Source organism: Spodoptera frugiperda, chromosome 6 (assembly GCF_023101765.2).
Source record: "Spodoptera frugiperda isolate SF20-4 chromosome 6, AGI-APGP_CSIRO_Sfru_2.0, whole genome shotgun sequence".
NCBI lineage: Eukaryota > Metazoa > Arthropoda > Insecta > Lepidoptera > Noctuidae > Spodoptera > Spodoptera frugiperda.
Window position 1 is genome coordinate 6,590,278 of NC_064217.1, and position 24,324 is coordinate 6,614,601.

General features: G+C 33.3%; 1 protein-coding gene across 3 annotated transcripts in view; it reads left to right on the forward strand.

Moving 5' to 3' along the window:
* Positions 1–8,912: 8,912 nt before the first annotated feature.
* Positions 8,913–24,324, forward strand: part of LOC118267408 (uncharacterized) — a 217,635-nt gene continuing 202,223 nt past the window's right edge. The window contains exon 1 of one of the 3 annotated variants that reach the window (XM_050694390.1): positions 8,913–9,284. The gene's annotated coding sequence lies outside the window, so the exon portion shown is untranslated. Of the gene's footprint in view, positions 9,285–10,206; positions 10,331–24,324 lie in introns of those variants that run through there. The other 2 variants (XM_050694393.1, XM_050694392.1) reach the window with 2 other exon arrangements.

Below are 24,324 nucleotides of genomic sequence, written 5' to 3' on the forward strand. Positions count from 1 at the left end.
TTTTATTTTTCATTTATTTTTATTTATTACATTCCTTTATTTGACTTTCAATGTATGTACATATATTTGGATGCATGGTGAGTATGTAAGTGAAGTAGAATCGTACGTAATAATGTGTTATTTTTTAAAGATTGGATTTCATTTATCGTTTAAACTACTGAAATCTAACACTGCTTAAATTAATAATTTAAGTTATTGACAATTGCCACAGAATTTTGTAACTGACATATTAATTTTTAAAAACGCCATTATTAAAAAATCTGTTGGTACTACTGTTCATTTTTCTATACAGTTCTATAGTAGCAGTTATAAAAATTGGGCACTGGTGCCTTGTTTCTCAATTCATAATTATTATGATATACAAGTTCAACCTTTATCGCTTTCAATCTTAGCCGGTTTTACTTGCATTTTTAATAAAGTGTGCAGCAATTGTTTACTGAAAATGGTAAATCAAGGTTACAATGTTGTTATGGCAAAAGTAAAGATTGATTAATTAAAAAACGCAACGTCACGCCTTTTATCCCCGAAGGGGTAGGCAGAGGTGCACAATACAGCACGTAATGCCGCTATACAATGTACACCCACTTTTCACTATTTGTGTTATAAGTCCCATGTAATAAGGAGTGAACCTAATTAAAGGAATCGTATAAGCTAATTTCAGCAGAAACTTCAGAGCTATAAATTCAGTGTATATTTACTCACATGAATTTAAAAAACAAATGTATTTTTTAAATTACACTACACCTACTAATTTCTTCCAAAAAGGATTCCTATCATTCAATCGTATTAGGACATTGTATCAATCTAAACACTTAATCATAAGACTAGGAGTGCCTTTACAAATATGTGTAACGTAAAAGCAAGATTTATTGACTCGTAACACTTAATTGATATTACTAATTGAATGTCAATGGTTGATACTAATGATTGATATTCTTGGTATTGTTTCGATGTATGTGTAATCTAGATATTAACTATGTTGTAAACTAGCGATTGCTCGCAACTCTGCTTGCATTGGTCTCATTAAAATTTGGTCAATTAATTTAAATCCATCACATCACATTTTCGTTTTACTCTCCCAATAATTGTCGGATACAGATGCGTTACTAGCGACCAGGTATCGACAGAAATTTTCTTTGACCTAATTGGGAATGTGCGATCTATAAACCATGTGCTAAATTAATTGATATAATTAATATCAATTAATTTATTTATTATATTAATTAATTTATTTATTAAAAATGTGGTGTAATGTCTTACATCTCGAATCGTGAGAGTCGATATTTCACAATCCTCCCGCCCTGAGACCCTCAGGGAATTAATTTATTATATTAATTACATATATTTAATTATAATCATAATTAATTAATTAATTAAAGATATCGTATATAGATAGCTACTTTCAGCACCAACTTCAGAGCAACAGGAGCAAAAATGTGGACAGACAAGCAGTCACTGACAGATAGAGCTACATACACATGTTAGATGTTAATGTTAATGACTGATTTAGTATCTGCACATTGTTGTGTGGTTTAATTAATTAGCTAGCTTTGTATTGGAGCTTGTGTAACCAATCCGTATCGCGATCATTCATCATATTGTTCACGTGAATTAATATTTGCATGTTTATTCGTTTTATTGGTTTTATATCTATGCATTTGTTCTTAGAAAATTATGCAAAGAAACTTGTTTGGCTTCTATTCAGACATTGCGTAGGGAAGTTTTTATTTATTTACATAATGGTGCTAAGTTATTTACGAGGCTTGTAATCTTATTTTCAATGTAATATACTTCGGGCCAATGAAACAAAAACGCATGTTTGAAGCGAAAAGTTTTCATGCACATTCGTTACCCTCCACAATAATAAACTAAGGCATTTTTTATTTATAACATCGACATGACCCGTATCCCGTATGAACCGCATGACAGCAACTTGCTATAAAACTCCACGCATAAAAACTCTTCGCATAAAATTCCGTTTTAAAAAAAAGTATCCGATTATTTTTGGTAGCGATGACGTCACGAATCGTATCAGTCGGCTATCGTTAATATGTCAACCGATTAGCCTGATTTTGTAATCGCATTTGTGACTCGGAAATTGGGACGAAGCATGGATAAGTACTTAACCTAAAACTGGTGACAATATTGTAGCTTTGTAACGCTTTACACAAATGATGAACATAATGTACCTATGTGTGATTTTATTTTATGATTAAGATTGGTTTTTTGCTCGCTTATTGGATAAAAAGTTACATTACTACAAAAAAATCTAAAAATTGTTTTAAGATTCATTAACTTTGATCGATTTCCTTAAAACCAAATTAAATGACTTAGAATCAGAACTGTTTTTATAAACTCCTAAAAAAATATTACAGTAATATAGCACGCAATAAATAAATAAACAAGCAAAAATCAAATCGATACTGCGAACCAAATCGATGTAGCAAAAAAAAAACATTACACTCAATTTACCGATTTTTGTATTCGATACAGAAAAAAATGCGATGAATCACAATCGCAATTTAAATACGTGTGCGATAAAGAAGATTAGTTGATCCAGTGAATGATATATGAAATATGACGTGCAATACTCCGATGTGGCTACCGTTACGCGGCTGGGGCGAGCATGCAAATTGGCCAACGATAATGTACCCAATGAAGCGTGAATCACATTGTGTGGGACAAGTAAGGGGAGAGGAGCGATTGGGGTGAAATATTTTTAAATAGTTACAGTCATTATTCTTATTTTTAGGGGATATACGAATGCAATATGCAATGAATGGCAAGTTTCTGAGCTAAGCACAGGGCTCATATCGCACATAGATAAGAAGAGTGACCCTAACCATAAAAAGGTATTTTTTGGAAAGTGTCTTTGGAAAAAATTGTATCTTCGGGCGCTAAGAGATGGCATTGCTAACAAAAAAATATTTTTTTTAAGTTGAAAATGGCACCGATTCGGTCATTGAGTTTTATTTCGTAAAAATACAATAGTACAATAGAGTAGCTAAGTAGTTTCAATAGATTTGTTTCATTCATTGAAATAATTATTTTTCTACTGTTATAAAATAGAGATATTATAGAAAATGTTTTCATAATAATTCCCAAAATTTATTGTACGATATGATTTTATCCATACCAAGTTCACGTTTTGTAGTTATAGTGGTTGGTTATGAGCTGCGGGTTTGTGCCCAAGCTAACTAAGTAGTTACATAATAATTATCGATTCTAATTTTTATAGCTTCTTAAGTCAAGTGGTCGGATTATATTACGGGATCGATAAATAAATGATATTTGATTACGAAATTGTTAATATCACAGTATAGAATTATGATCAGCCAAATATATATACTATTTTGGCTTATTTTTCGCCAGACTCTGCCATCGCCTCTGATTCTATTTATCTGTTCGCTGACTGTTTATAATTTGTACCCCACGACAATAACAACAACAACAAAGTGTAGGTCTGCGCGGGCGCACCGGCTTTCCAAACTAATGTTTCTTACACTTTTTATGACGCTTCAATGCTAGCGAAAGGCGTAAGTGTTGCCTACCCAAGTTTTACGCATAAATAAACAAATTGGTTAAAGTTTTACAACAATTTTATAATGAATGTTTCTTCTCAATATTGCCTTATTATTTTTTTTTTGTTTAAATAGGCCAGTAGGTGATATTATTATTTAGTAGTATTTGTCAATAGGCAGGTCAATGACCCCTAGGTATGTGGTGTGTGATGTGCACTTTACAGATGCTAACGGTCGGTGGTTACAAATAAAATTAATATAAGTAATTGTATATAAGGGCACCAACTCGAATCCGATATCATCATAATATTATATCATCTCGTGGAGATCAATCAGTTTTTAATTGAAAAAACAAAAATGGTAGTCACCGTGTTTGTTTTAGTGCGATAAGATCTCACGCACAATATTTTTTTCTCAATAAACTAGAAATCTTTTGAAGGTATCCCCTGTGGATCAGTTATCGAAAAGGATTGGTCGAAATTACCTAATAATTTTTAGGAAACATTCTTTATTAGATTAGATAACTCATTTATTCTATCTATCGGAAAGGGATGTTATCTTTGGTATGGAGACATCTACGTTAGAGGTCAGGCAGAGGCTCTGCCTTCGAGGAATAAATGGCATGTACTTACTTCAAATTATCACTACTTGTATTTTCTCACTATAAAATCACAAACGAGTGTTGTTTTTAATTTCCCCATGCTAACACCTGGATATTGAGTGTAAACATTTACTTTAACGTAACTGTAAACAGTTAGAAGTTGTAACCTTTCAATGTTATAATCTTAATCATGTTGCATGAGTATTCCAAGTATTGCTGTAGTACAGGATTTAATAGTAAATTATCTGATGTTTAAAATAACACAAAAATCTCAGCGTGTCGGTCAATGACCCGCGATAAGAGGAAAAATATTTTTGTTTTCGGTTCATAACACGTGAATCTTTTTTTTATAAAAATATCTCCTCTTTTACAAAAGTTGATCTTTTATTATATTTCTCTTAAATAACTCTGATAAACTACTTATATACATACATAGATATTTACAAATAGAATAGTTAGAAATAGATATTTTTACGTTGAATTTTTGTACTAACAGAAGAACTGTGTAGAGAGCTACACAGCTTATAAGACTTTTGGAAGTAGAAACGCATAATAAAATCGTGTCCTACTATATCAGAAGACATAACTCAATATAAACAGCAGTAATGACACATACAGTTCCAAACATGCGAATAGTGCATAACTAATAGCTTAGAATAACATAACAGCTTGTAAAATAGAGCAGAACTAAAGCAAATATCTACAAAGGCCAGCTACTTGTAATACTGTTCTACTAAACATCTGTTTGGTTAGGAAACGCGATCGAATCTCCTAAACTTTTGGATTCTGTTGAATGTACCAAAGGAAGCTGTCGTAAGAGCAAACTTTAAGTTAGTTTAAAGTTCTGCAGGGTAATTGAAATAACGACTTTGTGAACGTGGCCATGTTAGGGACGGTGGCAATGGTAGTTTTAAAGACAACGGTTCATGCAATAGGTAATGGATTTTGTTAAAAAGTTTCCAGTTCTAGTATTGTTTGCAAACAATAAAGTCGGTGGATTTTAGACTTTAGCTTTTTTTGTTGTCTTCTGATATTTTTTATGGTGTAGGTAAGCCAGTACACGAGCAGACGGATAACCTGATTTTGAGGGTTAGGACTTTTAGTTCGTTAGGTTATTGAGGAATCGGGGATTGGCAAGATTGGGAAGGGGGTAATTGAACCTCTGGTGACCTCACAAACAGAACGAAACACAACGCAAGAGTTGTTTTTCGTCGGTTTTCTGTGTTGCCGTGCTATCACTCTGATATCATCTAGAAAAAGAAGTTGTAAATAGTTTTAGCACAGGTTTTTGTACTTAAACAATTAAGAATAAGGGCTACAAGTACTAGAAGAAGAGGCAGAAACAGGCCATCCTACCAGTAGATATCTGTCAAAACTGAGATCCTCAAAAATGGGCAATATGAATCTCAAAACTGAAATTATCGTATGAGATTGTAAGTAATCTGCTTGCTTAGGTTTCTGAAAATCAGGTCTGTTGTAGTAGTCGAGAAAAATAAAAAAGTTCGATGTCTTACCATAAAGAATTACAACGATACACATAACAATTTGTCACGGCATAAATATGCGATTTCTAAACGTCATGAACATAAAATTCGTTCCTAATTATGATATTAGAGAAGTCGCAACTGCAGCGAATCGTGCGCTCGTCCGTAACCAATCAGGTAATGGTCAAACGTTGCGCCGGCGCAGTGTCATAGTAACGCGAATATTTTTACTTTTTATTGACTTGTTTGACTTGAAATGAAAGTATTGAGTGGAGCAATTTCAATGAACTTTTGATTTGTGGTGTCAAGATTGAGTATTTTTAGGGTTATGATTTGTAAACTATGTTGTTTATTTTTTGTTAAGTTGAACTTGTTTTTATAACAAAATCACAATTCGAAGCTGTACTGTTTATTAAGAGGTTATTAAAAAGTAATTGTAATTTTGTTTTAAGGGGGCAAAATCATCCAATCTCTTTTCCCTTCGGAGAGGTGAGAGGGAGTGTCAGACTACAAAACCACCCTGGTCCTACTCCTGCTTTTCGAGTCAGAACCCCGGTGAACCCGCTAGATAGTCCGCAGCTTACAGTATTTGTCATAATATTTTTTTACAAAATTAGTTAAAACAAACTAAGCCCCTCTATAAATCAATTTTCAAGTTAATTTATTAAAAACACTTCCACATAGATAGACACAGTACCTACTTATAATACATACACACAAGTTCCTTTTATGTTTTCATTAATTAAATTCCACCAAGAAGTCTGGAAGCGAGTTAAGATACTGAGTTTGAGAACTAACTTAGTGTTCGTATAATCTGTGCTAAAGAATGTGATACGAGATAATGTGGGAACATTACGTATTTATTACATAGATAACGTTATCCGATATAGGAAAGTGAATTCTATATTTATGTGTTGGAAGGTGTGGTTTAGATTGTGGATTGTAGAGGTCTTGTGGTAAGTAGGTGTGGATGTTTTTATGTTGATTTTTTTCGGAATGTCTGTTTGTGCAAGGAATCCAGACTGCTATCAGTCAATATAAATAAATAAACAATCTACTCCTGCCTGGTCGTCTCCTATTGGTTGCAACGTGATGTTTTGTGGCCTTAATATTTTTAGATAAAATGTTTTTTTTTTATTCAAACAATCTGGAGATTAGGGCTTTAAACCAAAACAAAGTAAGTCTTTAACTTTTTAATTTTATTACTAGTAAAGAAACATTACTGAACACAAATCTTAAACTGAAAGTCAAATAAAATTATCTGTTATCTTCCAATCTTAAAAACATATCGAGATCGGAATCAGTCGCAGTTACAAAATGAAAGGTTCAATACAACTTTAAAATTGTACGCTTGGCTGCCTCGATAGAGTGCTGTTTGTCGTCTGAGTATGTGGAGTGAAACAATATAAGTACACTGTAATACAAGCTATACTTATCAAATTCCTTCAGTAGGTTTTCGACTTTATTGCAAAAGTGTTTGGTTGAAAATCCATTAGAGGTTTTGGCCGGTTAAGGGTAGTATGATGTGCTTGTGTTTTAAAGTATAATGCAGTGAAAAGAGAATTTGAAAGCATGACTGATAGGATGTTTAGTCATATCGTTAGTGTTGGTACTAAAATATTTTTATTATTGAAGTAGGTCGGCCACTCGGGTACTTGAGTACCTAGATATTTGCACTTCAGAATTTAATTTACGTACTTATAATATCAAATTTGTTTCCTATCAAACTGTCCGAAATTCCGCAGCGCAGGTACAAATTTTATTTAAAACATGTTAAGAAAACTACTTTAAATCTGCCTACAATAAAAAAATTAACATAGCCCAGTGCCCAGTGTTAAAAATCTTTAACTTAAGAGTTCGAAAAAGGAGCGCACAGTGGAACCACATCGTCCGTAATGACTACACTAACTATCACTTCTATATTAGCCCTGGCTTGTTGCCATAAGACTTTTGAGGCCATAAAATATTTGGCATTTTAGAAAAAGAAAAAGTTTTTATTATAATCCTTTTAAAGTATGTAAGTATCTACTTGTACTCGTATATGCTAAATATACTGAGCACCTCTCTTCATTTTGATAATTACATAAAAATATTATGAGTGAAACTGAGGTAGAAAGTATTTTTTGAGTTCATTAGAATAAAAAATAAATACAATATTTTTTAAAGTATATTTTTCAAAATAATATTCGACGACATCTGTCTACATAAAATTAGAAAAACATAGCATTTACCGCCAGTGGAACTTAACATAATATAAATCTACTAAAATAACATATACTTAACATAATTAAAATTCTCAAACTCAATTTATAAAAAAAAACAATATAACTCACCCATTTTCATTTAAAAAAAATGCTGAGCGTTCATGTACACCATCGCAACACATACATCTTTTTATACCCTCATGATGCATGAATTTCAAATCACATTACAGCTACCACTTTTCAACCGCACAGCTTTCCAAGCGAAACCAGGGCCCTATATCTTTTTTACCGCTGACAGCTAATTTAACGTCAATATCGTGGTTTAAGGAAGCCAACGACGAGCCTTTTATCACTAGGGGAACATAAAACACGTGAGCGTAACGCAACTGAGCATGTGGGTCGACCGCAATCGATGCTATAACAACTTACATCCATTGATTTAATATTCCATCTTCGTAAAAATAACTAACCAACCGCAAATATCCGGAGTTTCTATATTATTTCTGTCTAACAATTGTATTGTAAGCAGATTCAATTTTCTAACTTGCATCAACTTTTTATAAAGTACTTATTAATGTAATCAAAATGATTTAAAAAATAATCATTCTTAGTTAACTTAAGAAAGAAATGCAATAAATTGTCAGAGAAATAAATCTATAAGTATTAAGTACACATAACTCCACTCAGATTACATAAAACCCTTCAAAACAACAAAGCGCGTGCCATAACGTTCCAACCTGATACATAAACATGAATATTGATATTACAACGTGATTGTATATTATTTTGACCTTGTTAGCGCTATCTAGCGGATTAACGCGATACCATGTACAACTGATACGTAACCAATACGTACCGGTTACACTGTAAACAGCAAATATTTCTGCATGTACAATGAAATAGGCCATTTTATTTGATAAAACCATAACAAAACTTAATTATTTATCATTTTACAACTCTTCACAAACTCTGCGTTGATTAAGGACAACAAAAACATTTAATTTAGCGCACTGTGTGGTACCGAAGTTCACCATTTTGTTCCAAAACTTGCCGCTAGATGCTCTACTGTGCGCTGATGTAGCGAGATTCAATATGGCGGCGCCATTCGCCTCTGGAACAGGGCGGGGAGAACAGTCGCCGAATCGACACTACAATATCTACGCGTATTTTTGTCGAAACCATCGGCTTCGTGACTCGAACGCGAGTGATATTGTAAAATAATCCTGTGTTTCTGTGTTCATTTATGCTGTTTGTGTTATTATAAGTGTATTATGGTGTTTTTGTGGTGAAAAACGTGAAAGGACTTTAGGGTAACAATGTCTAGCAGTTGACATGTTTATCTGTGTCGTGTGTGAAGATTTTCCCTTCGCGTGAGGAGGTGCGGTGCGCGAGTGTGCGCGCTAGCGCTCCTGTGTGTGTGCTGTGATCGTGAATACACGAACCAATGATGGATTGCATTTCCATGGATGTATAGGTAAAAATCACCCGCAAATTTTTGTGCACGTATAGTTATGTATGAGTCCACTGTGCAGCACAATGAACCAAATTAATAATTTGTTGTGTCTTGTTTAAAATCTTATTGGATTTAAATCTTAGTTTTAAAGTTACTTGTAAGTGAATCCTTCTATCCTTGAATCGATAAGGATAATTCTGACTTAGAGAGTTAACAACTATGAGCTTTCCGGTTTTGTTTTCCTTATCTCAATGAATGAGGTTGGTTGGACCTTGAGTGAACACTTGGTCTGACGAAATGTTTTCCTTCACGGTTCATTGTGTAACGTGCAGTTTAGATGTAAGCCACTGATAGACAGATTATGACCAATATTCATTCACTGATAACAAATCTACAAAAAATATATCGTAACCAAAATTCTAATTGGTTTCCAATTGCATTAACTGGGAACCCGCCAATTCTCAAAGAATATAAAATCACGCACTTATTACGAAGCTTTATGTTAAAAGCGATTCACACTCACGCACAAAGTCTTGCTTGTATACCATTGAATTTTAATTCATTACATTCATGCAGAGTCGCGCGAGAATATGGTTCCCCTCGCTCTGTTCGCTGCCTCTGGTTATCAGCTTACAAAATGTCTGATGCTGTCTTACTCTGACGAACAGCTAATACGTATAGTTCTATCTCTTTTCGGCGCATATTGCGCGTTTTTCTTCTTTTGCCGCGTCATATGCCAGTGTCGAAGCATAAGCGTAGTTTGGTTTGTTTCAAAAGTGTATTCGATGAACGAATGCATTTGTAGGCGACGATTTGGTTCGGTCCTAATTGTAAGGCTGCAGGGTTGACCCTAATTGATTTGAGTTCCTTTGTTTAGGAGGTCGGGTAGGTTATTAATAAGAGGGTACCTACATTAAGGGTAACCGCGCAGCCAGAGTGCGCAGTTAGACGTTGGGAACCCGGCCGCGCCGCACGTGGTTTCGTGTGGACAATTTGCCGCGAATCTTTTGTCCTGTTCAGTGCTTAATGCCGTGGAAAATGAGATTTTACCATTCACGGACCACCTGGTAATAACTTTCTTTGAAACCTATTTGAGTCAAATTGCCGAAAATTTTGTTTGCAACGTATTTTTCCTTAAATCCGTAAATCTCGTTCCGATAAATGAAAAAATATAAATCGTAGCTTTTTAAGAGTTTGCAAATAAAAAGAAAAATGTTGCATAAATCTGTAAGTAATTTGGCTTAAATAAATCCTTAGTCAGTTTAATATAATTGAGTATAATATTTTCTGTGGAGGTAGGGTGAGTGCGCCAGTGCGAATGTACAAGCAGACTACGTTATTCATGGGTCTGGACTCGTTATGCAAAGCGAAATGCCGAATTATGCAAATAATAACAATAATGCCCGCTTAAATTTTATTACGTCTTTAAGTAATGTCCCTTCTGTATGTTATTACACGGTCTTCATGAATATGCTAGGAAAAATAGAATACTTAAAAGATGTGCGAGGACAATGCACAGTGGGATAAAATAAGAGCAAATCGTGGAAAAAGATTTCAAAACAAGCAGCGAAAAGACGTGAAAATTATTAAACTTAAATTTTACGACAAGGAAAAATGTTAACGCAAAATATAAAACCTATAAAATTCAGTTCGTAAACCAGAGTCGAAGTTAAGTATTCTTAATTTTCATTGAGATCAACGTGTCTGACCTTTTGGAGAGCGCTAAACAAACAACATTCCCTCGCAAATACTTCGGAAGGATAGAATTTATTTACTCTTGGATATTTGAACAGATACTGCCTGTAATAAATCTCAAATATAAACACCTTTACGTATCCTTTGGAGGAAGACAAAGGTTTTCGCTCTCTCGGCGTTCATTCTCTAGTCATATTACATTTAGTTCGTCTGTTTGTAGTCTGTAAATGTAAACATCTACCTAGTTCACAATCTTTAAATCAATTCAACATACATGAAATCAGATATCCAATTTATTTCCTCGCTGTAGTCGAGATACTGCCGAACAAATCGTATGAATTTTCAATCTCTTACTTTCATTGAAATATTTTCCTTTTTCCTCTCAAAGGGATGTATATTTCTAAATATTAACAAGATGTTTATGAAAACTGTTTTCACTCGAAGTCTCGTAGTCAGTCTGGTTCATTATTTTACAGTCTTTAATGTTTCAGTTCTATTGTTTCCAAGGAGTGTTTCGACTTAGTTAGTAATCTTCTTAACTTAATGTTGCCAACGTTCTATAATATTCTCAGTTTTTGTAAGCATATTCTCAGTTCTAATTCCTCTAGTGAAAATTGCTTTAAAGTTGAGAGACTCAACTAATTTTCGCGTCGCAACAAAGGATAGTTACAAAAACATTTTGAACTCATATACAAATCTGATTATCATGTCATTTTAATTCGTTCTTGGAATATGTAGTTAACAAATAAATTGAATTACATTTATTTTCAAAGAATTTCACTTACAATCAGATTTTTCTACCTGTGAGCGAGATTTCGCTTAATTTCCCCCGTAATTTTAATCGGCACGATGAATAAGAACCGATCGGTTATTTATTTGAATCGTATCTTTTTCATAAAAGGATTTTTGTTTTTAAGTAGGTATACAAATGTTTGAATGGAACAGCAAAAATTGCAATAAATTAACATTTTTGCAACTGTCAGTAGTGCAACCTTTGATTGTATGAAATAATATACTAGTTAATTGATTTGATTGTGGCATCATAACAACTAGATCATGATTAACTAGAATGCCTACCTACATCAGGTGCAAGCAAACATTAACTTAGTCAGGACAGGCGCATGTGACCACCATTGTACTTTAGCACACTTAACACTCTTAGGAGAAATCTTAAACGGAAAAAAATCGTAACAGTTTATTTAGTTTAGCTCAAGAGAAAACAAAACCAAAAATGTTTTTGTTTTGGAGTGATACCAGGGCCTCACAGAAAACCGACGTGAAACAACGCTTGGGTTGTATTTCGTTGTGTGACTGAGATTACCGGAGGCCCAGTCTTCCCAATCCCCATAATCCCCAACAACCCTTAAGTTCCTAACTCCCAAAAGGAAGGCAACGCACTTGTAACGGTGTTTCAAGTGTCCATGAGCGGCGGCGATTGCTTACCATCAGGTGATAAGTCTGCTCGTTTACCGGCGCGTTTCATAAAAAAAAATGTATCGGTAAATACTCGATTAGGTTCAAGTTACTTATAATAATATTTGTTTGTATTATATCAACGATTAATATAAGTAGCTACTTCATTCATTGCACATCGGAGTCACGTCTCTGTAACGATGCCGATCACTGAAGAAAGTACGTTTCCCCCTCCCCCCCCCGTCTTCAACTTGTTGGAAAGTAACGATGTTTAAAGTACTCACAGCCTATTAAGTTAATCTTTTATATTAATATAGACGTGTTCTGTCTTGTTGTCTTTTCTTCTTGTTTATGGATGAATAAAAATATGGTGTATGTATTGTTGAACTCTTTCCAAAACGATTTATCTTAACTGTCGATTTCAATAACCGATCTCAATATAAAATCTTTAGATTAAGATTCTGTCAGAATATTGATTCAAATATTTTGGATTAATATGGGTTATTGACATTGAAAGTTAATGACACAAATGTTTAACTGTATAAAGATGTTGTTTTCAAAGCTTGTTTTAAAACACTTTAGCCAATTCTAAATTGTAACGATCTGGGAAGAAAACGCAAGAAACAAACGGTTTTTTTAACCAAGCAATGTTTTGTTCGTAATAAAATAAACATTCAATATCATCCAATAAAATATGTTTACCTGTCACCTGTCACAATGTTAAATCTCGCCAATTAAGTACTTAATTACCCAGACATCCCTTCCTCATTTGTTCCGTGTATCAAAGCTATTCGGAAATTGATATTCTACTCGAAATAATACGAAGCCCAATTGTTGGCGAATTCACGTTCGAAATGTTCACTCACAAATAACATGATGTACGAGTACAAATTTATTCAAACATGTTATAGGAATCAAAATACTGATTCGCAATAATCCCCTTTTACATTTATCGAAAAACAATTTTATATTCTTGTATTAAGAGCCAATTTGTTCTGAGATAAAATCGATACGATAAGTCTCTTCCAGGTATTTTTACTTTTCATATAGGTAGACATTATATCTATGTAAACTTCGGGAAAATTGTGAAAAGCTTCGAAGCATGATTTTATTGAAGTGAATTTCACAAAGGAGTGTTATCGTGAAGTATTCATAACAAACAGACATACTTATATGAAAAATACGACAGTAACTTTGTTTCTCTGTGTATTTTGTTATACACGACAGTAAAATATTTGGTTAGCAAAGTTTTAGTATCTTTTCGCAGTAATGTTTGAATGAATGACAATTCTTAACATTCCAAGCGAGATGACGACTCAGAGAATACATAATCCCGTCGGTCCGATTGTCGTAACAATCTACATAACATTTATCATCTTATCATAGTCTGATAGCTAGTTAAACTTTTATTCTTGTGGAAGGTTCTGTCTTAAGTAAGTTTCTTGCTGTATAGTTGCATTAACACAAAATAAGGTAAATGCCAGCTAATATGGAGGATTGATCGATTCGGTCTTAGTTGCGAAAAGGCCATGACCAAAGAGGAATGCAAAAATAAAACTGGTACAAGCAATAAAGTCATTAGGTATAACATGATTACAAATGCCCAAGAATTTGTTCAAAGCAAACTGGCACGTGTTGTCGTCGTCGTTTTCATACAATATCCATCTAAATTCATTCAGCCGTTTTGGTCCGAAATCCTCTAAAAGCAATTGACCTAGCCATTCTTGTTTTTGTTACTAGATTAAATTGTAGGCCACTGTCCTTAAATTGTTTAAAAACTTAATCGGAAAATCTCGCAATCAAAGCCGAATGAATGTATCAAAATGAGTTATAACAAAACTCTTTTGTAAATGTTACAAACCATTTTTGACGGCCAATTGATATTTAGACACGGATGGTTGGCTCAATCCGTTTTTGTGTTCGCTTTATTAATTCTACGTTTTAGCAGTTTCACTTGTATTCGTCAGTCGTCTAGACAATGTAATTGAAACTAGAATCTAGATACGATTCAGGTTTACCATTAAGCTAGCAATAGTTTTATAAATCTGAGTTTTGGATCTCTGTTTAAAAGGGACTGACCAATTTATTGAAAACTCGCCGCTACCACTACCACTCGAGAAGAATAGCCACTCATACGCTTTTTCAAGTGGTGATTGATAAGTTATTACCATTAGCATCAGGTATTTACTGAAATATATATTTAAATATTGGCAAGTTAAGTTCTAATTTTCTATAACATCGTGTTTAAAAATGACCAAGACTGGACAATGTCCTTTAACTAAATATTCGTTTAGCCATTTATGTTGTAAAAAAATATATAATTTTACCTACACATTGAAAATACCTAATTAGCTATTGTTTTAAATTTTAATTAGCTAAACACGGAAGCCTAAAACTTGTTTAATTGATTGCTTCCTCTGCTTAAGTAGATATACATATAAGGAGTTTACTGTTAATGGTGATTTTTACATTGGTATAAAATAAACGAGTACCTAGTTATTGCTAACAATCACTAGCATACCTATGTTAAATTACTAATCGCAACACAAAGTGCATTAGGTCACTTATAACGGAATATTATCATCATCTCTGAGTTTGTTTCGGCATTTCTTCTCAAAGTAGTCCGATAGGAAATGCCAGCCTCATCTAGTTATTTTAGAGATTGACGTGTGAACGTGTAACCTATTTGCAAAAATAAATATCGTTTAGTACGTAGAAAAAGTCCTTGAGAGAGATTTCCTCACAAATTTTCGCATAGCTATAACATTAGCAGGATAGTTATTCTGTGGCAGCATTGTCTGCGGTAGGCCATCGTCAACTTTTCACTATAATAGTATAATGTTTGTCAACAAATATATTTTGCGTAGAAGTAAGGAGACGCCATTTTTATAGGCATTTCACCGTCCAATCAACGAAGGGTCATAGTTTAAACATTGTGCTAAACTATAAAATTTCAATGTAAAACTATCCTTTGTTCCTTTTTTATGATACTTGAACATCAATGTTTTAGGCCCGGTCTTAGATATGACCCGCGTGATATATTTTATGACGAGTAGGATAGGAACTAACCCTAATATATTGCAAATAGGTTTTATTTTGAAGAAGTGCCTAGATTATGTCATATAGTTTTAGACAGTTTCTTATAGTGAGTGAGTGTTCAACATCTATAAAAAGTTATAAACGTTGGAGTTCCAATATTGTAGAATGCGAGCTACTTCCGCACTGTTTTACCCGCTCTGCTCAGTTCCAGCCTCCAGCATTGGTCATAGCGTGATGTTTTATAGCATAAGCTATAGGAGCCTTCCTCGATGTATTGTTGACTATTCAACACAAAAAGAATTATTCAAATCGGTGCAGTGGTTTCGGCACAAAGAAGAGACAGAGACGTAAGTTACAGACGTATTTATATAATTTGTCACTGCTAAAGTCCTGTTAGTCATAGCGTGATGCTTTATAACCTGCACTGTCCAACACAAAAATAATTATTCAAATCGAACCAGTAGTACTGGAGATTACCGCGTTCAAACAAATAAACTCTTCAGCTTTATTGAATAGTACCTATAAATTAGGATACCTTTTTAGAAGTTAATATAGGGAAGCTAGGAAGCCACAATGCATCGTTAAAGATTGCATGCGCAAGCCGCAAACATTGCTCATTACAATTAAAAGTTATATGTTTGTTGTTAATAACAAGCCAAACTACAAATCCTATTTAACTATCACTCAAAGGAATAAAAACGTTACTTAGTAAATTGTTACTACAGTATAAAAATTATCACTTTATTCAAGTAAAATATAAGCAATTTATTCACGTCATCGTCAAACTTACTACAAAATTAATTTAATAAACAGACCAATTTAATACCCAAATAAATTTTATGTGACGTAATTTACGAAATTAAGCAATAAAATGATGAATATTAATGGGCGACATTAATTAAAATATAGCTCTGGCTTATTAATGTATTGCTATGTCAATTCACTCATACAACATCAATGGTACAGTAAATAGTCGAAATTGTAGTAATATTTCAGTATTTGCAAACTGTAACGAAACGTAGACCGTTGTAAATATTTATTTAGTTACTGCACGTGCATTGAAAAGCTCTCGTTCAAAAAGTCTCGCATGAATATCTGTGGTTTATCCAATACGTGGAATGTGGCTCTTTCAACAAATCCCTAATATTTTTCTACGTAAAAATATTCCAATTCGAAATTGTTACGAGTATTTCCTTCGATGGTATTTATTTAATAACAATAAAGTTTATTTTCGCCTGCGCATACCTACATTCTTTTGTTGAAGAATGCGATTGACAGCATCATTGATGATCTTATTATTTCCCTTGAGTGGGCTTTTATGAACTGCGCAGAAAATGCCAGTCCGTTTTATGGAAAAGATCAGAGCCAATATAAATACTTTATTTCCACGTTGATGGAATTTATTTCACCATCATGTTTTCTGTTATTGACATTTTGTTAAAAATAAAACGTTTTACCAAGGGGAGCTATAAGATTTTGAAATTAATGAGAACAGATTTGAGAACTTAGTTATTTAAATTACTTAGTTCATCGTTTACAGTTCTTGTTCATCATCATTAACAGCCGTAAGACTTCCACAGACGTCCAAAGGCCTTCCTTCACATTTCGAAGGTTGATCGAAGGTCGAAATTACTGAAATCTGTTTCGAATCACTCAGAATCTAAACAAATGAATGAAAACCTCATTCATTCATAATTAATGTTCTCTTCAAGATTTACATTGTTACAATCCGTTACATGTTTGTATTTACGTTACTAAAATATCTACCTAATTGTAATAAACAAAAACAAAATGGTCATACTAAAATGTCTAATGAGCATGTCAACTACTCAACTCATAAAAAAATCACAGCCCACAAAAGTCTAACTATGTTTTCTCGTAAAAAATTAAGTATGATAAAATAAAGACGGAATAAAGAAGAGTGTAATTAATTACTCTAGAAGAAGAGTACTACATAATGATGTTGAAATCCACGAGGAACATATTAACAGTGAAACATTTCGGCTTGGCACACTGCAGGAGCTGGAAGCCTTTTTAGTTTTTTGTTCTTCGTAGCTACCGTAAAGAAATATGGCATTCTCACTGTTGTTTAAAATCTGTTTAACTTTTAAAATATAATTTCATCTTACTATATTCTTCAGAGTATTTTAAATAAGTTTTCTATTTTACAACTTTTAATAAAATATTTCTGCAATAATGGGTATAAGCAAAGTCTTACATAGTTAATATATATTGTGTAAGACATAAATCATATTACATTAATTCAATTGACTAGTTACAGTCTAAAGATATTAACTATTATTTGCCATTCAAATGAATTACAGCAATAAAGATTTCCATGGAATGGGTCTCTTAATCTTCTTGGGACAGCATTAAATCTCCTTTATCCTTTGACGTATAGGGGTCCGGCGCGACTCTGATTGCCACAATTATTTAGACACATTCCACACGCATCGATATAACACAAAGTAACTACGTGATAAGATTACACAAATTGTGTTTATCCAAAGAGAATATAATCACAAGAAGCTAAAACAGTGGCAGTACACAAACGTAATAATTTTAACTCGCTTCTGCTAGACGAAGAATTTCTGTTTATTACGAACAATACTGAAAGTAATGTTTCAACTGTACTCGCGTTAAATACAGAACAAAATGAAACTGCGGGAAGCGTTAAACTTGGAAGTATTAAAAATGTACAATCGTTAGTGTAGGCGGTTTATGTAGCAACACTGATATTGTTATAAGAGGTTGTCCAAACCCACTGAGATCCACTGCAATGCGGCTGCATAATCAGGTCAACCTGGTACATAGGTACGTACAAAATGAATTTAGACCGACATGGCTTCTTACATAAACGACAAACAAGATTTAAGCCGCACATAAAATTGGTGCATTGAGAAAATAACTGAGCGATCCAATTTTCTCGGATCAGTCCATCTGGCAGTTCCAATTCCCGCAATTTTTTAATTCAAGAAACTTTCTTGGGCGGCCCCAGTAATAGCTAATTTTTATTTTCCAGATTCTTATTCAAGAACATTGAGCGAAATAAATGGATTTGAATAGATTTAAGTTTTCGTTGCAAAGCGAAAATTGTTAAAACGATTGAGGGACAACCGCAATTAGGATTCTGAATAACTTTTTAATTTAACACTTTCTGGTTTGAAATTCTAATTAAATGCGGCTAAAGAGATCGCTTAAGTAATTAATATTCATTGTGAAGTCTTCCTAGGACTTATTATCTACAATTTCAACTGAGTAATGCGAGTTGAAAAGTGTTTATTTTTAAATTCTCTTATCTCAGATCTCCCGGATCTCCCCCGGGCTTTCATTTATATGGAGCGAGCAAATAAACACGATTCATTTCTTTCATTGAAAGGATTAACTTTTAACTAATAACGTTAATATTTTAATCATCTTGTAAAACATTTAACGTTGATGAAAAGGAGCTCTTTTAATTTTACACTTTACAACTTTTTGCGTAAATATTTTCGTTAAAAAGTTGAAAGAATTCTGTAATACCGTCGTTGGTTATTGAACGCGTAAATAATTTCTTATTACTCTGAAATTCGCACCAAACGCAGACTTGCTACGCTATAAAAAGGTAATGAAATTATCGTTCACAGCCGCATATGTTGTCCAATTTATTGGAAACACAGCACTTTGAGTTTTTCCACGATTAAAGTTAATTTTTAATCAGATATGGAAGTATGAGGTGGGCTGTTAAAGGAGCTTATGTGGTCGGTAAGTGGTACGTGGCGTTAGTAACGTCTTACAAAGTTGTAGTTGTCTGAGTAACTGAGGTAATAGACTCATGTCATCTATGTGTGTTATTTCCACGAGCAACTTGACAACTAAGCACGGATAATGTTGCTATTTCATTCTGGTTGATACATTTTACTGTCATCATTTGCGTTTAACATAGTGAGTAGCAGTATCTTTATTGTATGTATTGTATGAGTGGGCTATAAGCGATAGTCTATCGCTTAAAGTCTAGGTTTACGAGTTATGAAGAAAGATAGACTAGTAGATACCTATGGGATGCCTTAGAGTCAAAAGAAAAATATGAAGGAAAGGTATATTTTCCCATTATTGAATCATTGATTGATGATGAAGACGATGTCTAAATAATATAACCAACATTAATGGGTTAATTAAAACAAACAGTTTTATAATAAAATCAACATTTACTTACTTAAAGCCAATCCTACTTTGCGAAGATTTACTGATTACTTAAATAAAGAAAGTTTCAGCAAAAAATAGGTAATTGCCTAAGGGTTTCGCTTAGTCATAAATTCCGATATTTTTTGAAGGCCCGATGAAAGTTTTTCATTAGATACCGAAAAGGTCTGTCGGTATCTTAAACCTGTGATCCGATTTCCATGAGGTTTTCTTTCGTTTATTGAGTAAGGTAAGGTTTATTAAGTATTTATGTTACATTTTATGTACCTTAGGGTTTGCGGACAAATGTAGTAACTTGCGACCCTTATTTTGAGAACGAATAATATTCATTTACACATTAAGTGGCTTTGTTTTAAGCTAATTTAATTATAAATACAGTACTATGTTCAGTAATTTAATTACAATACTATGTTTTACAATATATGTACCAAAAAAGCCATTTAAAAACAAAACTTTACAATTAAGTTCATCGCTTTAATCATATCGCTTCATTATTAATTGAATTTTAATAACAGATAATAAATAAAAAATGGCTTTAATAATATTTATATGGACTCTATAAAGTGGGTGTTATAATGTAAAGAATAACTTATTTTATTGGTGAAATAATGAGCACTCCTTACTCGTACTGTCATCAGAGATAATATCTTTTGATTAATATATTACTTACCCACGGTTGATTTAATCAAGACGGTAATTAATTTATTGATGTGACTCTTTTATCTTGTGTTAGTAATGCTTTGTCACATTAGTTATTAATAATTGTTGTTATTTGGTATGTTTCTGTGAGAGGCGCGATGATGAATCACAATTTATTTGCTGTGAAAATATCTGTATTAAATCGTTAAAGAGCTAAATGATCACTCTATCTAAAGGTTGCCTTGCCAAGCGGCCATACGTGAGCTGCGGTCTTTCTAGCTGGTTACCGGGGCTCTGGCTCGAAGAGCAGCAGTAGGAACGGGGTGGATTTATAATAGAAGAAGCTGGTAGAAGCTAGTAGGCTACAAAACATCACGATTCGAACAATAGGAGCCGGGCAAAAGGTGAAACCGCGCGGGAGTAACTATTTATCTAATAATAATAACACCGTAAATGAAAAAGTACTTCGCTAAAACTCAACTATCTTATGTGTTTATGCATGCATCGTTCTCAGTTCGCGAAAGCACTTACCGCTTAATAAATAACTTGTTTCTCCCGTCTTCCTACAGTTCTATTGAACTATACACAAGTCAATATACTCGTACATACACCCACCATTTGTTCAGCAAATATTTCTCCAATGTAAAAGGAAACGTTTATTTAATCATTTCCGTCTGTTTATGTATTTCTTATTTAATTTTATTCAACAATATGGAGGTGTATTATATTCGCTATTACTTTACCTATAGTATAATGTATTCTTTACATTAAAAAGAAATCGGTAGTTAATCGGGCTACTGCGGTTTCTGATAAACTTGAATCTGTTACGATTTCGACTCTGGCCGTAGTAGTACTAGTAGGGGAGGACTATAGTTCAGCACAGTACCCTTAGTAACTATGAGTTTGCTTTACGTTTCAAGTAACGCAAATGCACCGAATACCGTCCGGTGATCGGCGCGGCGAACAAAATCCTCCAAAAGATAAACAAAATATTCAAGATCGTATAATAAAAAATGCTTTTCCGAAAGTATATTAACTATGAATGAGAAATATGTTCATTATTTTGCCCTTTAACGACTATTTTGTACCTATATTTCGATTTAAACTCTTACGCTTGGAAAAATACTAAAGTCCCCGTATACCGACCGACTGCCGACAGATGTCCGTGATACCGACTCCTCAGGAACCTAATTCCGACCGACCCAAACGCACATTGTAAAATCAACTCTATATCTTAGCAGTAGAGTAGAAATTCGTAAAACAACAATCTTTCTAAAACTATTCACGCATTGTTTTTGGATTCGATACTGAAATTACGATTATGAATTTTAAAATTTAATAAAACATTACGTTTTTTAACACTTGGAGATGTAAGCAGAGAACATACAATGTGACGCCTACTTTTCAACCTACCGTGTAGGTAGTTACTTATTTTTTAATTAAGTTTCCTAGTACTTCAGCATAAGATTTACCAACACCATGTCGATCTTAATTTATTATGCCTAATAAAGAAATTGTTCGTATTGGTTTAATGCGAATGGTCTTTAAGTACCTATAGGTAGATACCTATTATTACGATACGTAATTAGGTACCTACCTATACATTACATACTATGTATCGTACATTATGGTAGGTACTTATTTTATTTACTTTACTACTTGTAGGTTGTAGGTACAATAAACCTCCGTAGTTATTTTCGGAACATTATATGTCGTAGGTATTACGTACAAGTACTATACCTATTACTAACGTTTTTGTCGTTCATCCTGATGACTTACCGATGATGTGCTTATCATGTAATTTAAAAAAAACACCAAAACCTATATTCCATTAGTTAGTCGGAACAAGGGACAGGGAAACAAATCGTATCCAGACTACGACCAATCCTGTATTTGTATAATAAAACGTCTAAACCGAAATTTATACCATTTTTTTAGTTACTTTCTACTCTACTATTACTTATTAAGTTGTAACAATATCGTATTCATGAAATTCTTCGAAATAAACATAAAATATAAAGGTATACTTCTAGCAAGTCTTAGTGAAGGAATCGTAAATAAATCGGAAATATGTTAATTTGAAACGTAAATTACAAAAAATCCATTATAGTTAGCATAGGTCGGATACCGGTCTATTATCTAAGGATAACTTTAAGAATAAGAAACTAATCACAAAACACTCCCAAAACAACCCACGTTACAGAAAATTAGTGTCATTCATAAACCTTAAAATTCCGTTTACCGACCAATTTGGTCGGTATTCGGTATGTCGTCATTTTGTAGGGCTCCTTATTCCGTCCAACATTAATTTATCGATAAATCTATAAAAACATGGAATTTCTGTATGCATATTGAAATTATAAGGACTCAATGAACCAATAAATCACATAAAGTAAATACATTCTTAGTTTACCCGAGTGATCATCGTCAAAATCGAGATCTTTTATTTCACTGATTTATGTTTTTTTCGCATGAAAATTTACGCAAACTGCACCTTTTTTATATTTCGCAGGACAGTCGGAATGTGCGTTAACCCCACAAACCCAAGTTTTGACTGAAGGTGAATGATGAATTAATGTATTGAATAAGGCGTATTTCAAGACTTTCGCGCGATAAATACACAAATTAGCGTAAATAAACTAAAATGGTCGGATAGAGGAGGCCGGTCGGTAACCGGTACCTTTGCGCTAATCGAAACGAGAGCGTGTTTGGCGCTCTGATTGGTTGGTTTATTCTCATAAATTCGACCCGGTCAAATTAGAACGCCGAACACGATCAGTTTCGATTACTTTTAACCGTAAAGCAAACTTATAGTTACTTAGAGTAGGGGGAGTAAGGGTACTGCACTGGACTGTCACCGGATTTTTCATAACGATGACAAAGCGTAGATATAATAATTTATTTGGTTTAATATGGTTTGGTTACAGAATTAACAATTATCTAATTAGTTAATATTATAAATGTGAAAGTTTGTGTGTAACTATGTCTGTTACTGAATGACGTCAAAGAAATTTGGAACAGGTGTAGATTGTGGCCTGGAATAACATGTAGGTTACTTTTTATGACACGGGAACGCGAGTGAAGCCACGAGCAGAAGCTATTAATGTTATGCCATATAATAACATCAACAATATAATAACAAATAACATCTCACAATTATAACCAAATATGTACCTACATAGTTACCGTACGGGACGGATATTCAGATTAATCACAAAATACAATACCTAATCATATTTGCAATGTGGTAGTATTAATTTGATATTAATTAATATCTAATTAAATCTTAACTGATTGTGGTATTCAATAAAGATTATGTCGCTTAATGCGTCAACAAAGGTGACTTGTTTAATTGAGGAAAATCTATGACGCGATATTTTTTTTAAATTACACATTATTATGACGTAAATCCATTACATTTGTGATAGGTGCATTAAAAAAAACTTATTAATATGGTTATGGTTACAGGAAAATTGTACCTAAGTAAGTATGTATTAAAATACATTTTAAATTAATCCAGCCAGATTCTCCCTTTAAAGCTAAACACAAACATATGTATAGAGTAAATATGTACTTAGTTCAATAAACACAAATAACGCGGTCTGTGGGACATTTAGACATGGAATAATAACTCTAGATACATCCTACAATATCTTACTAAGTACCTACAAGTCGCTAAGTTTAGAAAATAGACAAAGCGCGCACGTGTTTCAAACAAAAGGCCATAAGGTAGTAGGGCTGTCTCGTCAAACTTCCATGAATATATTTTATATTCAAAATTAATTATGTCGTAACGTAAATTAATGTTGGTTTAGCCAAGTGTTACATAACATAGCCATTTATTTTAATTAAAATAACGTTTACTAAGTTCGTATTTGTTTAACAATGTTATCCAAATATGTTACTGTAAACGGTATTTCCGTACCTTGGCTCTGAATACGGAATAAACGTTGCTTTAGTTTTGCAGAAATTCTGGTGTTTCCTGTTTCCCTGTTGTTTTAGATTGGTTGAAGGAAGGAAGGAAAGGCTTCAAATTTGTAACGTAAAATTGATCTATTCAATTTTATTGTCCTTTTCAAATAATGCCATGAAG